The sequence below is a fragment of the Polypterus senegalus genome, chromosome 5 (genome assembly GCF_016835505.1).
Source record: "Polypterus senegalus isolate Bchr_013 chromosome 5, ASM1683550v1, whole genome shotgun sequence".
NCBI lineage: Eukaryota > Metazoa > Chordata > Cladistia > Polypteriformes > Polypteridae > Polypterus > Polypterus senegalus.
In genome coordinates, this window is record NC_053158.1 from 49,959,777 (window position 1) to 49,977,446 (window position 17,670).

Genomic DNA, 17,670 nt, shown 5'->3' on the forward strand with positions numbered 1-17,670 from the left:
CCTTTCCATTCTTCATCCTCTTTAGAGCTGTCCTTACTTCCTTCTTGCAAATCTGTTGCACTTCCTGATTCACTATCGTCATATTATCCAACCTTCTCTCTCACATTCTCTTCATTCATCAGCCTCTCAAAGTACTCTTTCCATCTGCTCAGCACACTCTCCTCACTTGCGAGTATGTTTCCATCTGTTTCCCTTATCACCAACCTTCTGCACGTCTTTCCCAGCTTGGTATCTCTGTCCAGCCAAACGGTACAGGCCCTTCTCTCCCTCCTTAGTGTCCAACCTCTCATACAACTCATCATACGACTTTTCCTAAGCCTTCACCACCTCTCTCTCCACCTTACGCCTCATCTCCTAGCACTCTTGTCTACTTTTCTGCATCTCTCCGACTATCTCACTTCTTCGCCAACCTCTTCCTCTGTATACTCTACTGTACTTCCCCATTCCACCAGCAGGTTTCCTTTTCCTCCTTCCTCTGTCCAGATGTCATGCTAAGCACACTTCTTGCTGTCACCCTTACTACTTTTGCTGTAGTTGCCCAGTTGTCTGTTAACTCTTCACTGCCACCCAGTGCATGTCTTACCTCCACCCTGAACTCAACCTTCTAGTCCACCTTTTTCAACTTCCACCATTTGATCCTTGGCTCTGCCCTCACTATGCTCCTCATCTTGATCTTAAATATCATTTTACACACCACCATCCTATGCTGCCTAATTACACTTTCCTCTACCACCACTTAGCAGTCCTCAATTTGCTTCAGACTGACCCTGATGCATAGGACATAATCTACCTGTATGCATCTTCCTCCACTCTTGTATGTTACCCTGTGTTCCTCCCTCCTCTTAAAATTCATATTCACGACAGCCATGTCCATCCTTTTTGCAAAATCCAGTATCATCTGAACTTCTTCATTCCCCTCCTTGACACCATACCTACCCATCACCTCCTCATCTCCTCTGTTCCCTTCACCCATATGTCCATTGAAATCTGCTCCAATCACCAATCTCTGCCCCTAGGATACTGTCCATCACTTCATCCAAATCACTCCAGAAATCTTTGTCATCCATCGCACACCCAACTTCTGGGGCATATGCACTAACAACATTTATCATCACACTTTCAATTTCCAGATTCATAATCATCACTCTGTCTGTCACTCTTTTTTCACCTCTAAAACACTTTTGATACACTGTTGCTTCAGAATAGCCCCTACCCCATTTCTCCTCCCATCGACACCATGATAGAACTATTTGAATCCACCTCCGATCCACCTGGCCTTACTCCCGCTTCCATTTAGTCTCTTGCACGCATAATATATCAGCCTTCCTCCTCCCCATCACTTCAGCTAACTCTCTCCCCTTACCAGTCATACTGCCAACATTCCAAGTTCCTACCCTCAGTTCCACTCTTTACTTTCCTCCTCTCCCCCTGCCTCTGGACAGGTCTACTCCCTCTTACACTGATTTAGAAAAAAATTAATATTCACTCTGCTTCTTTGTGTATTTCGTTTTTTCAATTACATCACAACAATGTATGTATTAGGTTGACTGCACACCAAAATTGGCCTTTTATAAGTGGGTGGGTGTGTGTGAGTCTATCCAGAAATGGTTTCTGCCTTTGGTCTGATGCTGCTGGGATAGACTCTGGCTAGTCAAAGCCATGAACTGGATCAACTGGGTTTGAAAAAAATGGATGGATCAAACAATATTTTGAAATCACTGCAATATAAATCAACTGACATGTCCTTACATTTTTCTATTTTGTATGAAGTTTCATCACATTGACGCTGCTTTTTCTACATACAAATTTAATTTCACTTTAGCCCATTTATTATAGGGAGAAAGGAAAAACAAATGCTGCTGCTCAAAGCAGCTTGAACCATTCTCTTTACGTCTGGTTCTTTTTGATTAAGTGCTAGTCTATTTATAACCTGCCTGTACTTGGAGCAGGCTGTGCCCAGTCAGAAAAACATCTGATTTAGTGTCAACCAAACTACACTGGCTTTTTCATCAGGCTATCAGTACAAAAGCAGCCTTGCTTAAAGTAATGAATGACATTTTAATAGCTTCCGACCCAGGCTGTATTTCACTGCTGCCTCTGAGTCGATCAACAGAGAAGCAATTTTACAGTAAGAGAAGTGACAAGCAGGTTCACCAGGCACACCACTTCACTGATTAGAATCTAATCTGCATAACAGTACAGCAGCTTGTTACATTACAGCAGAAAATTCCCAACCCCTTCAACGTGTGCAGGAGCTATTTTGGATGCTGTTATTTAAATTATATTTCATCCCTCTAGGTCACAAAGTGTTACCATAGCAACATCTGATACTGCAATTCTGATAATAACTTTCATACACTGTAAAGCTACCTCACATTAAGCCTATGTATCTATAATTTGATGGCTTTAATCAAATTAAAAAATATAGAAAACTGTTTATGTTTATAGTTAGGAAAGTAGTGTATAACTATTCTTTTTCTACAAAAAGTTAAAGAAGCATACATATTATGTAAAGATGTATAATATGCCGTCATAATTAACTCTGATCCATGACTGAAACATGGATTTTAGTGTTTGTAATCTGCAACAAAATGAAATGTAAAATACATTCAATTTCCAAATTAGATGACAAAAGTAATCCCATTAAAAAGAAAGAGGGAAAGAGAGAGAGAAATTCAACCTAAATTTAATTTAGGAAAACATTCCTATAAGTTTGAGGGCGTTGAACTAAGTTATTCAAGAAGAATGGTGCAACACTGTAGGGATGCTCTAATCGATCGGCCGCTGATCAACTGATTTTTAAAAAGACTTGATCAGTGATCAGTAAATTGGTCGATCGCAAAAGATGATATTTTCAGCACCTGCTTTTCTAGGCTTTATTGTAATTTAATTGCAGTACTCTTTTATGTGAGGTATTACAGTAGTTGAGCCAGCATTCAAGGGGGAAAAAAAAAAAAAAACTATTAGTGTGTGTATGTATGTTTAAATTTAAGCAGTGTTTAATTGCCAATACCAAGTAAGTAATTGTGTGAGAAAAAAAAAAATATATATATATATATATATATATATATATATATATATATATATATATATATATATATATATATATATATATATACACACACACACACTAGCAAAATACCTGCGCATCACAGCGGCGAAGTACTGATTTAAAATTTTTATTAAGAAGAAAATTAAACCTTTTTAAACTAAGGGAAAATATACCAATAATTATTTCTTAAGGATCTCTTTGTATACCACATTTTGAGTTTGTCCCTCCGGTTGTAATATGACCAAGCTGTGCGCTGAGCTTACTCTTGAGCATGCAACGTACAGTTGGCCATGTGAACAGTAATCTTGTTTCACATCTCACAGCTTGGATTGCTGCTGTCATAATCCGTTTGAGTTTCATGGTTTGTTTCAATGATGACAGTATTTGCAGGACTTGTGTTGAAGTGACATTCGGTATCTTTTTTTTTTTTGTTAAAACTTGTCAAGCATGCCAGCATACAACCAGTTTCATCGATAACTTCACATCCAGCTTTTGAGAGTTTAAATATTCATAAACATCAAAGTGTCCACTACTGAAATCGTCACATGTGAGTCTAAGATGTTTAAGAGGTACTGGCAGTTGTCGAAAGGTGTAAAATATTTGGGCATTTCGGTACACTTGAAAGCGACAACCGAACAATTCAGCGGCAGCCATCAACTCACATGCAGAACCATACGTGAAGGGCTTAAGCATTTCACTCTTATACTGCTCCTGTGTAGTATAATTATCTCCTGTACCATTATCAGTCCACACCTTGAACCTGTCCCAGTCATTCAATACATAAGACACAATGTTCCCCTGGATATCAAGAGTGAGCCTGATATGGTAGGTGCCATCTCCGGGCATGGAAACCACTCGGTAAGTGACAGTTCTTTGATCAATGGTGATCACCTCGATAGACATGTTAATGGGGGAACGGTTGGAATGATAAAGGAAATGGGTACTTGAACAATGTAAGTCTAAAATCCCTAAACAATAACTCTAATCGTAATAAACGAACAATAAAACAGAGGAGAAGCCGTGGATTAAATAAAAAGGCTGTAGTTATAAGCAGGGAGACATGAATCATGTGGCGAAGCAAGGAAGGGAATTTAGAGACCGGAGTGACGGACGGCCTTATATAGGCAGGCAGCCAACAACGTGGGAGGCGATGGGATGGGGGACCCAATGCCGCCTCACACGGTGACTGAGCTGCGGAGGCTATGGACGTATATATGTACGTAAGTAGGATTCAGTTAGCGTTGGGCCCATAAGTAACAAAGACCGTTGAAAAGTTAATACTAAAATACATAAATACAAAAGCAATTAGATGAAATAAATGAAAATTTTACCTCCCTTTACTTTTTAATAACATCTTTGTTTTTCACAATCGTAGATACCGTCATTCTCAGCAAACGGTATGCCACAGCCATGTCCCGGATACGCATGCCACTTTCATACTTTTCAACAATCAATTCAAATTTACATGAAAAAAACCACAAAATCACGTTGTGACGATGCGGGTTTGCTGTATGCTACCTTCTGCTGCCGGGGAGCCCTTGAACCCTACACCATCGGTAATGTGCCTCACTGCTAACCTCATCAGTAACAACAAAGCAAGGGGATGGTGAAAAAGTGCAAAGTGCTTTTATTAAAACAATTAACAAAACAAGGTGTTCAAATTAAAGTGCAGTCTCCAAAGTTCCAATAAATAATCCATAAAATCAGAAGTGAAACGTGGAGGTTAAAAACAATAGAAAAAAGTCTTCTTAAAAACAACGAATTTAAAATAGAGCAGGAATCAATCTTTAAAAAAAAAAAAAAAACCAAGAAGAAGCTCGGTGCCTTTTTACCTGGTGGCCCCCCTGCTTCCCAACAGGGGAGTCGCCCTACTTGCAGCTGACGTTAACTCTGCCTACTTCAGCTACTTCGCTCTCGCTCTCTCTCTCTCACTCACTCAACCTCCCGTCCGTTCTTTCTTTTTCCTTAGCCGACTCACGCTTCTGTTTATCAAGATAAGCAACCCCAGGAACAATCATGAATGCGGACGGTCCCTCACAAGTGCACTTTGGTGAGAACGCCCACAACGCTAATTGCCCTGACAACCTTCAGCCACATAACCACCACGCCCCCTCACCAAGCTGCGAGCGCGGTGATTATTTATTTTAAAGCTGGATTTTGACAGGAGCTGTCGTGAAAGTTCACAGAGAGTTATAGTGCGGGTTGTTCACTGAATGCTAGCAACTGGCGCACTAACGCTCGTGGGCAGTCATGGCTTTGTCTCGAGAGAGGTAAACAATGTTAGCACGCGAGTCGTATTCCAAACAAAGGGCGTATACCAAGCAAAATTTTTTGTGTCCAAAAAAGGACGTATACCAAAGTGTGTATCAGGTTGTGGGGTATATACATATATACATATATATACATATACACACACACATATACATACTAGCCATGTGCGCCCAACTACGTTGCGCGTGTTAAAGTTGTCTGTGAAGGGCTCCCTGTTTAAACGCGCTGCCAGTCATGAACTGGGCCCTTCGTCGCACAGCATTATGATTTTTTTATAAGGGAAACAAAATTACAAAAGAAAACCCTTGGACAATAGGCGCTTTTCCACTGCATAGTACGGCACAGCACGGTTCAGTACAGCTCACCTTGGTTCGGCTCAGTTCGGATCGGTTTTGCTTCAATGCAGTTTAATACCGCTTTAGAGTGGGCGGGATTATTCACGTGTCGTTATAGTTGCGCCGACCTCCTGAAGAACTTTTTCATTCCGCGTCGCCCCATCCAGCTCTCGCTGGATCCGCTTCTCGTCTACCAACGGAGGAACGTCTGTATTTCCTCAATAGACCACGAAACAGCCATTTTTGGTTAAAACAAAATGGTGCGTCCGAACCTTCGCTGGCTGTGCTAAAAATCTAGCGGGTCTGTTGTGTCTCGTGTCGCAAGTTCAGTGACACAGTAATGACGATTTTCTCCGGCTAATCAGTGACCAGCAGAGTTTACACGTCACGTTTTGATAACGGTTCGGCGTGCTTGGAACCTCGGCTGAGGTGGTACTAAAAAAAGGACCAGGTACCAGGTACTGTTCCCAGTGGAAAACCCCCCAAAAGTGAGCTGAACTGAACCGTGTCGTGCCGTACTATGCAGTGGAAAAGCGCCAATTGATTCGATAGGAACGGCCTACTAGGAATCACTGTCCAAATAGTAATTATGTGGTGGTGTAGGAGCATTTCTGCTTCTGTCCGTTCACAGTCCGTCTCGTTTTCACGACGCTATCGTTTCCTCTCACGATTTCTTCTCAACCTTTCTCCAATCTCGCAGGTTGCTTTGTGGCAATCCAAAGAGTAAGGCAATATACACGGAGCAATGGTTATAAAAGGGGGACACATAGGTATCCAGGCTCTTTAAAGCATAAATAGGGATCACTTCACTGACATGTGAGCAGGCCACGGTACAACTGTGAGACGCGCAGCACTCGCCGGCTACAATGTCACAATAATAATTTCCGGAACGTGCTGTTACTCTCTCATTCATTTTACCCACTGTCTTTCTTTCATTCATATGTTACGTAGGCACGTACCTTTTATCTTCGGCAATCTCATTCTCTAACCAGGCCTCAGGAGCTAACCAGCGTAACACTGTCCACCATCCCTTTCGTTATTCTGGCACATTGTTGACATCCGTGAGTAACAGCAACGTACTAAACTGGAAGGTGGTCTACGCATGCGTGGAATTCGCGGACAAACAAAGATCAAGATCTAAATGAAGAGTTAATTAGTTAACTTTAGTTAATTTAAGGCACAACAATTTGTTTAGTTTGAATGTCTGTGTTTTGAGGTGTGACTGGAGTACTAGATTCTTAATGTAATGCCTATGTTTTAGCTGTCTCTACTGCCATCTAGTGCTTCTTCTTCTAATTCATTCGCAGACAAACAAAGATCAAGATCCAAATGAAGATTATATATAGAGATACAAACAAAATGTATATATATATTTTGTTAGAGAAATGGCAAAACTACTTTTTTTAATTAAGCCTTGTTTCAGATAGGTAAATTACTGAAAATGTTTAAACAATATGACAGCTTGCGATTATGAGAAACATTTTATTTTCTTTGACGCACATGTAATATATATATATATATATATTTGTACATATTTTATTAGATAAATAAAATTAAAAACATACTTTATTTTACAGTGACTGAACAGTAATCTTACAGCAGTTAACAACTGTAGTCTATAGTGTATTTAAAAAATACACTTTGATATAGGACATAAGGCTTCTATACATCTGGTTATGCAGAAGCTTAGTGCAATAAGTTTATTTTAAAGGGATAAAAGGGGTGGGGACTGACTCGGTATCAGCATTGGCCAATTAAGTAACATGAAATCAGTGATTAGTATTAGCCTTAAAAACCTGATCGGAGCATCCCTACCTAACAGTACATAAAATCTTAAATTAAAAGTATGCATTTTGCACAAAATTATGATTAATAGTACAGTGTTACCTAATGACAGAAACTGGAAGCCAATCCACCTAACAAAACTACTTCCCAAATGTTTAGTTAAGCTACATGGCATAGTTGCTGCAGTGTGGTCCAGGAATTACAATAACACAGCATTGTCTGTTCTCTTCTTGCTTTAATTAACAACATTAGGTGGCTGTTTTGGGATTTAAAAAAAAAATGGCAGAATCAATTAAGATATCTCTTAGTAGATAATGTAAGAAATACACACTAAATTATTGTTCTCCTGTCCACCATGAGGTAGATGATTAATTGGAAGGTGTGGTGTTATGGGTCCACAGCTCGCTCGGCAAAGGCCGTGTTTATTTAAATAAATAATCACCGAGCTCGCGGTGGCTTAGTGAGGGGGCATGGTGGCTGTAGCATGATCTCAGGGCAATGTGCACAGGTGAGGGACTGCCCACATCAGTGATTGTTCCTGGGATTGCTAATGTGCTGCAGCTGCTATGGCCCCCCTCTCAATATAAAGAAGCGCGAGTCGGTTAGAAAGGAGATGAGAGAGAACAAACAAGGAAGAGAGAAAAAGATATAGGAGGCTGGAGAAAGCAGGGAGGAGAGAGAGAGAGAGAGAGAGACACGGTGCGAGTAGGCGAGCGAGCAAATGAGCGCTTGCAGGCAGCTGTGTGGAAGCCGGGGTGTTAGGCCGACACCTGGGTGTTGAAGTAGAAGTGGCTCCCGCTGAGCGATCATGTAGCGGGAGTGACTAATGAAGAAGACTGTCGGGAGTCGGGAGGCTTGGTGGTGAAGTCCTTGATATGGGCGTCCTGGAGATGCTAGTTTAAGAGAGGCACTGGGCTTGTTATTGATTTTAAGGACTGCTTCCAGCGTCATTTGAACCTCGTTGCTTTTAAAGATTGTGTTGTTCTATTTATTGGTTTTAACCTCCACATTTTCTTTTATGGATTATTTATTTAATGAAGACTCTTTTGAAGCACTTTGCACCTTTTTATATCATCCCCTTGCTTTGTTGGTGCGTCACTGTCAAGCTCAACTCGGTGACATTATCGACGGTGTTGGGTTCAAGGGCTCCCGAACAGCGATGGGAGCATGGAGCAGAACCTGCATCGTCACAAGAGTAGTGCGATGGCGAGAGGAGTTGTGGAAAGGTGATTAGAAGAGAGGTACTCTGTGCTTGTTACTTGGAAGAGGAATTTTTGGTTAATAAACCACTCTTTATTTGAACCTGGTACTTTATGTGCATTTGTGTTAGGGTTTGGGGTTCGCTGATGCTCCTGCTTCTATCACAACTAACGTAGTTAGCAGTATTTTCTGGCCATCTGGTTGGCAGAAACCAGCTTTCTATTAATTTATTGTGAAAGGAAACCCCATACACAATTTTTTGCACCTTTGTTCCTATGATGTTCGTATAATGGAAAGAAAATCTGCCAAGAAAACCAGAAAAATCCCAAGAAGCCAGAAACTGGATGACACCATTCGTCTGTGGATCTACCTCATGGGAAGCGAGGAGAAGAGGGGCAGTGATACTACCTGCAGAACTCCAAACGTATCAAAGACTGGACTGCCGATGGGAGACTGTTGCGAAGAATGACCTCGGAAATGAATACGATAAAAGGTCAGGTTCAGAGATATGTACTATGTTGGACTCAATGGAGAAGTATTTGAATTATTTTTCAGATTCCTGCCTCTTCAGCTCTGTAAATACATCTGTTAACTCACTGCACTACGGTGAACATGGACAAAATGGCAACGACGAGTGGCCCAGCCAATCTAGCGACTTAAATCTTTGGTACCTATTTGAGGGTGGTGGTCACGTGGACAGTTCCAAGGATCTGGAATGACAAGCCACTGGAGCTGAACAAATGCCCAGCCAAGCCGCAGAGAAGGAAAAGACAGGCGAGTCTTTCCGTTATTTCTCTTAAGGTCGATTGAGCAGTGCAGGATGAATGTTCCGATCCCAGCAACAAATTGATATCACCGAGGCAGATGAGTCCTGTCTGCGATTGTCCAGAGCCATTCCTCTCAGAGATTTCACCGACGACACTAACAAGGCTTCAGTCACAAACTGACGTCACGTCCAACTCCCGGATTGTTGACAAAGGTACAAAACAGTCTCATTGACAACCATGGAAAAAAAAACAAAAAGCCGATTAACCAAGGAACTGTTGGGACCATTGCACTCACTAATTTCAACTCTGGGCACAATAGGAGTTGCTCTCAAGGAGGTGGAAAAGCTGGCAAGACTGGCAATAGAAGCTGTAAACCAGCACCTTCGGCATCAAGGTTTAAAATTAATCTTCAATGTTGATTCCGTTATACAGGTGAGTGAGCCATGTATAGTATATAATAAAGGAATGCAGTGTGAAATAATTCCGGAGAAAAGTAGTCACACTCCCTTCCAACAACAAATATAATGTCAGATATGTTAAGCACATTCCTGCCAGAGCCACGAGTTTCTGAGGCTACTACTCAGATGAAGGAGATCAGGCAGGAAAGAAAGAGGGGGACAAAGTGTGACACAGACCTTAATATAGCTGAGAGGTGCCACCATGTACCCGTCCCTCCAGCTATATATAAAATGGTAGAGGAATTTCCCAGAGCATAGCCTATAGTCACAGAGGCATCTCCCTTGAAATAGGGGGTCTGACTGGGAAGAGAAAAAGGGACCCTATTCAACATGAGTGGGTGTCAAGTATGGTGTGTTCCCACAAAACACAAAAAAAAAAAAAATATGAATTTGGTATGATTAAGGCCACTCAAACAGTGAAGGGCCCCAAACTGTCCAAAAGTAATACAGCAAGACAGTTGGTCGGTCAATGGAGAATGACTGGCCCAACAAACTGGAGATAGACAATTAGATGCATCCCAGCTCAGCTTGCCTACGTCAGGAGACCACATGTTCTATCAAGGGATCGCACAAAGGAATACAGAACCTGAAAGAGAGGAGTGGATCCAGTTTCATTCTTGTTTTTCAGACCACAGGCACGGTGTTTTCTCTGTTATAAGAGGGGACACTGCTGAAGATGCCGTCCGACACGTGTTTTCTGATGAAATGAAGCCTTTTCTATCGAGAGAATAGTCCTCAAATGCTCCTGGAGTTTGTCTTTGTTCTATCTGCTGTAATTGGGCCGTTGGTGCTACATAACCTCTTCTGCATTGTGCTTTTCCCCTCACGGGACTGGAAGGTACATCCTATAAGGGTCTGCTGAAGGGGAAAGTTAAGCGAGTGCCACATAGAATGGATGGACATCCCCACCAGGAGAAGGGAAGGTTCCTTACCTGAATGGGAGGCCACAACTGGATGGACAGGCATTCTGACTAAAAGAGAGAGAAAGGTGACTTACCCAAGCCAAGGGGATGGACGGATATCCCAGCCAATAGAGGGGACAATTCCTTATCCAGACTTGAAGACCCAAGCAAGTGGACAGGCACCATGATCAGACACTTATGTAACACCTTCCTTTTCCCAAATAAAAGAAGACAGCGAAGGATTGTCTCTGAGGAGTGTTTATTCCACCAAGGTGCTAGATGGCAACAGCCCTGTATATCATTGTCCATTATGGAACCGGCAGAGAATGCTGGGATTTGTAGTCTAGCCTTACAGCACTGCTAGGGTCTGTGGGTGCTGCAGGGAGAGGCACTCCACAATATATAGGGCCTCTGCATGACCTGGAAGTACTTCCATCGGCCAGTAGCCCTGGCACTAGTGGTACTCCTTGGGTTCTCAATAAAAGGGACTACCCTCACTTGTCCAGGCGAATCGGAGCTGGGAGGATGGGGAGCAACAGTCAACTGGAGGAGGGTAGTGTGGTGGTCAGAGGAAATGTGGAGAGGTGATTAGAAGAGAGAGATTCTATGGTTGTTACTTGGTAGAGGTATTTTTGTTAATAAACCATTCTTTATTTGAATCGTGTGCTCGTGTTGGGGTTTGGGGCTCACTGACATTCCTGTTTCTATAATAGGGCTATGTCTTAGGTTCTGAGTTGCAAGTTTATTAGGCCCACACTCACCTTCACACAAATTCTACATTTCAACATTTTATATATTATGCAACATCGGTGTGTATTGTTTAACTCACGCAGACCAGTGCTTAAAGCATTAGTTAGTGTTTAACTGACCATCGAAATAGGCAAAACTAGTGACCATAGGGACATTGAGCAATGCATGACAGATGGCGTTAGGCATGTTGCTTCTGACATCTTTCAAATGACTTGTTCACTAAAAACATTAAGCATTTTTGTGGACAAAAACAGCTTGTGAATTAGAGGATTCAAAGAAAAATGGCAATAATCATGAAAACACACGGCTCATAACCAGGCCAATTAAATCTGGATTTATTATTACTATGTTAGTGATGTCAGTACAAAAAAAAAAAAAAAGAAAGAAAATGCATCTTTGATTGGTTTTATAGCAAAGTTACTTGATCAGACAAATCCAGGCTCCTTTTGCACCATGCTGATAGAAGAATAAGAATTTGTATATTATGAAGCAAGATGAGTCTATGGAGCCATCCTGTTTGATATCAACAGCAAACAGTATGGTCTCCAGGGGCCTCATGTATAACGCCGTGCGTAGAATTCGCACTATAACATGGCAGCGAAAGCACAAAAGCCGAAATGTGCTTACGCACAGAAAATTCCAGATGCAGGAATTTTTTTTTTTTCAGCGTGAAAAGTAACGCTCATGCACGCGCTTCATGTAACGCCCCAACTCCTCCCAGAATTACGCCTCTTTGAATATGCAAATCAATATAAATCGCCCTTAAGCTCAGCCTTCTGTGAAAAGACTATGGGAAAACATGGGGGAAAATATAAGAATTTCAGCGAATACCAAGTGGAGGCAAAGGAAAAACATACTATTTGTTTAATTAAACCGTGGTATAATCAACAAAAGGAAGTTGATCGAGTGACATAACATTTTGGAGAAACTTGAAAGCTCACGTTCACAAAGTCGCACGGTGCCGGAAATAAAAAAGAAATCACATATCAAAGTCGTCGTGAAAAGGCGAGTTGTAGCCCACTGTCTGAGGGTCATATGAAAGCTTATTAGGGTACAGAGAAAAATAAGGCACACAGTGGGGAAAAAGCACGAAATGTTAACTTCAATCTCGAAATTTCCACTTTAATCACGTAGTTTATTTTGTCATTAAAGTAGAACATCATAAACTTCATCTTAATATCGTTTAACCAGTTTCTCAAATCACATCGTAATTAAAGTATAGCACGTTAAATGCTTTGTTTTGTATTTGATCTTCTTGTGCTCTGTGTGTGTGAATCACTACTTGCTTCTTAAACCGCCTCTCTTCCTCCAACCAGACACAGAATCCATTACATTTGTGATATTACAGCACTCTTAATAACTAAAATACTGAGATCTATACGTGATATCATTTTCATGATAGTTAAAGCATGTTATTAAACATGGGAACACGGCGCAGTGATTGTGTGCGACTTTCAAAGAAAATATTTATTGCAGCAGTACTCATGGGCGGCTCTAGGCAGAGAAAGAATCGGTGGCTCCTTCGCCAATGTCAATATGTTATCTTATGCACGGTGGATGGCCACGTCCGTTGCAGACACTGCATAGCCGCCTCGTGCTCATTACACAAGTGTTTAACTTTTGTCGAAATTTTCCGCTGCGTTTTTAGCTGTGTCGTTATTTTCTCTTTCTGTTTTATATTCAATATATATTGGCATGGCCACCCCTGCAATCCTTGCTTTTCTTTCTCCAAGTAACCGATCGCCATACAATCAGCTCTGTAATAGACGTTAAGCCATCAGTAAGCTTAGAGCACCGATTCTTCAAAACGTTTAAGGAACATAGAATAATTAAACATGAACTACGAAGATATTTCAATCCTTCACGCCTGTCCCAGTGAAGAATATAGATTATTTAAATGAAGTTAAAGTTTTATCTGTATAATATAATAAACATATTTTGCTGCATTTCATCTTAAAAATGATATCATCATCATATGTAAATATGCGCTTTATAAAGTGGCTCAGGTTGTGCGATATTATAAATGTAGTGCAAGTTTACAGTGAGGCGATTGTACTTATAAGTACAAACAGTTCTACAAGGAGCACTTGATTGAGTGCGTTTATAGTTCTTGGGATGAAACTGTTTCTGAACCGTGAGGTCCGTACAGAAATGGCATTGAAATGTTTTGCCGTGGCTGAGGTAACGTGTACTTGAAGCTGTATACCGATAATTCTCTTTCCGATCAGCTGCTGCTGTGATTTACACTCAGATACAGTGATATAAATACTCAGAGTGGTGCAATGAGAGTAATATGGAAAAAGATGATCCGCTGTGGCAAACGGGAGCAGCTGAAAGAAGAAGGTGCAGTTAGAGTAACAACGCTAAAGCAGTTATGGTATTTGGAATACTATGGCTATTCCCTGGACCATTATATTGTTACAAGTTAATTACAATCAGATGCATTACACTAATTAACAATATGTGGTTAGTCTCAGTGTATTTATAAAGCCGCGTCAGGAAAATAAGGAGTAACCACACAGGAACAGTAGCATTGCTTTGACGCTGAGTGCCGCCAGTATGCAAAACCTAGCGGAGAACTTGTGTACGACAAGATATGAGGTACCGTGGAAAAGTGCGTGGCTTTACGCCAAGTGTAGGTTTTACACATCATGATTTCAACGTAGAAAAGTTCTTACGCAACATTTCTGTGCGTACGCACCGTTTATACATGAGGCCCCAGATCTCTACCCTATAGGGCCGGGGTACTCAATAGGCGGACTCCGGTCCGCATCCGGACCCAAATACGGTTAAATCTGGACCGACGCCAAAACAAACATGCAAATTTAATCATAATCCAAATGAGTTTTCAATAAAGTGCGCAATTGTGATTCCGCGCGATATATCTTTGAGGTTTCTACTCGGTTTGGCTGCTTCATCTATGTCCAATCACAGCAGCTGTAATAGTATCATTATAGCAATGTTCCCACTACTCCCCGCCTCCCCCCCAATACTCGCTCGCTCATTCACGGCAGCCAGATTTATGTACCGGTCACGTGCTCTGGGTCAGGCCGGTGAACAGGCAGTCTCATCACTCGGGCAGTGCAAATTTCGATAACTGAATTTTTTTTTTGCTGACTGAAAGTGAAGATGGCTGGCTCGAGACAGTACATTGATAAGAAAAGAAAAGTTGATTTTGAAAACCGTGAATTTAAGAGTGAGTGGACAGAAAAATATGCGTTCGTGCTCCCCGTGGGAAGCAGAAAACCAATGTGTTTAATCTGCAACGATACGGTAGCAATAATCAAAAGTGGTAATGTGAAACGCCATTATGAAACCAAGCATGCACATTTCGAACAAAATTACCCTCAGAACTCAGAGGTAAGGACCATAAAAATAAAGCAGCTGAAATCATCATATGAAGCTACAAGCAGTGTAATAATTAGATCAGCCACACAACAGGAGCGGGCAACAGAAGCCTCACTAAGAGTAGCATGGGTCCTGGGAAAAAACAAGAAACCCTTCTCTGATGCTGAAGTAGTCAAAGAGTGTATGAGTGAAGTGGTGACTGCTCTGTTTGAAGGGACTCAAAAGGATGAAATAATCCAGAAAATAAACCAAATACCCTGTTCTGATTCCACTGCTGCAAGACGAACTGAAATACTCGCTGATGATTTGCTTGAACAACTTAGTTCTGCTATAAAAAAAGCCAAATTCATTTCATTGGCTGTGGATGAATCCACAGACATCACGGACAATGCACAACTCATGGTCTTTGTCAGATTTTTTGATGAAGAAAAGGGAGAATTTCATGAAGATGTTTTGGGTCTCACAAACCTCCATGGACACACAAAGGGGGATGATATCTATGAAGCAGTGACACAGATGCTTAGAGACAGAGCGATAGACCTGAAGCATGTTGTTTCCATTGCTACTGATGGCACCATGTATGATTGGGAAAGAGAGGGGATTAGTGTCACGCTTGAGAACTCACCACCCTGACCTCATGGCATACCACTGCATAATTCACCAGATGGTTTTGTGTGCCAGCCTTGGAGAAAGGTACTCAGAAGTCATGACAACAGTCATGAAACTAGTCAATTATCTGAGAGCATCCTCTGCTTTGCAGCATCGTTTATTGCGCTTATTTCTAATAGAGGTGAATGCAACATTTGATGATTTGCTCCTTCACAACAATGTCCGGTGGCTTAGTAAAGGCAAGGTACTGGAGCGTTTTTGGGCACTGCGGAAAGAGCTGGAGACATTTCTGTTGGATCAGAAGAGTGCAAAAGCCAAACCGTTTGCGGATTTCATGAAGAATGACGAGAAAATGGAAATTGTTGCTTTTCTAACTGACATTACTTCCCATCTTAATGACCTTAATATGAAGCTCCAAGGCAAAAACAGCACAGTGTGTGACCTCATGTTAGCTGTCCGTGCTTTCCAGAGGAAGCTGGAGGTGTTCAAATGTGACTTACAGCAGGACCTGCTTCACTTCCCAAGACTTTTGGATCAGACTGCAGGAAAACATCACCATCACAATTATGCTGAATTCCTGGACAAGCTGATTAAAATTTCCAAACTCGCTTTGAAGATTTCCCTTTGGGAAAACAAGTCTTGCTGTGCATCGAAAATCCATTTCTTGTCAAAAATATTGCAGAATTCTCAAATGAAGCCACAAAAGTCTTCCAATGGGCCAGTGCTGCTTCTCTGCAAACAGAGTTAATTGAGCTACAAGAAAATCTAGCACTGCAGGAATCTCACTGTGACCTTGTCACCTTCTGGACAAAGATGGTTACTGCGGCAGGTGTTCCTCTCCTGCAGAAGATGGCCCTTCAAATTCTTACAATGTTTCCCTCAACGTACTGCTGTGAATCTGCCTTTTCCACTATGAACATGGTGAAAAACACATACCGCCACACCCTCACCAATGAACATTTACATCAGTGCCTCCGCCTTGCACTCACACCTTTTATGCCCAAGTTCAAACAACTGGTGGCACAAAGAAGGTGTCACCTTTCACACTAAAAGGCCTACCATGTCATTTTTTTGTGTATAGTTCTAAAGTTTGGGGATTGCCTTTTTTTGGAGTTCTCTATTTGGAATTTGACCGTCACTTTTCCGGACCTCAGACTGAATGGAAATTTAGTAAGTGGACCTTTCAAATTTATATTTGAGTAGCCCTGCTATAGGGCATCTTTAGAGTACAGCCATCCAATCAGCATTAAGTGCACAATTTATTTTCACATAGTGCAAATTTCCTGAACAATGCTTTCAGCATCTTGTAGAAACCTTACTATTCTGAAGGTCATAAGCTGTGAATCTAATAAACTGGTAACTCAGTGTGTAGCCAATGTTTTTCCTAAAACAAGCTAAAAATGCAAACTAAAGCTATGTATAAATGAAGCCAATGGAAAGAAACAATAAGTTTTATCTGCATAATCAATTAAAACAAATTACAGTGGAGATTTGTAATGAGTGAACTTCATGGTGTTCGCTTTGCCTTGACTTTGGAGAAATCATGGACGTGTTAGCAAAAAACACCAAACTCGGTGAAATGCATTAAAGTCTGTTATAATACGTTTGTTATAATATTAAGTTTAATGTCACTGTCTCTGTGCACACTGTTATGGATTTATTCATACAGGCAGACCAAGTATGGTACACAGGGGCTCAGCATTTAGAATTGCCAGCCAAGCATAGGACTAGATAGCCAAAGACAACTGGAGGATTGTATAGTCAGCCTAAAAGACAGAATAGTATACTTCTGTCCTCTGTCAGCACAAAATCTTCTTTCCTTGTTGGGAGAATGAGAACTGCAAGTAGGCATTGTGCTATTACTGTATTTTTTGGAGGTGGAGTTGCATCCTTTTCTGTCCTTGTTTGGAGACCAGAGAAAGAGCTGCACGTGGAGCAACCAGTATATAAGGATGGACCTACTGCCAATACACTTTGAAGCTGTCGGGCGGAAGATTATGTCATCCGTCCGGAAAATCCTTTCAGCGTGTTGACGAAAGATGGCAGACTGTGTAGATCAAAACCCACACCTTGATAGAGTCTGTCATAAGCTTCCCGTCTGTAACTACTGTGGCGGACAGCCGGTTCCCATGCCCGGCAGGGATGCCCCTGCTGCATCTGTTTCGGCGGAGCAACCATGGGCAGCTCAGTACC

The 17,670-nt window shown here is 41.5% G+C and overlaps 1 protein-coding gene across 2 annotated transcripts in view; it reads right to left on the reverse strand.

The window, feature by feature from the left end:
- The window catches only part of arfgef1 (ADP-ribosylation factor guanine nucleotide-exchange factor 1 (brefeldin A-inhibited)), a 216,419-nt gene that overhangs the window by 108,113 nt on the left and 90,636 nt on the right, over positions 1–17,670 (reverse strand). The gene's annotated exons all lie outside the window — the stretch shown is intronic.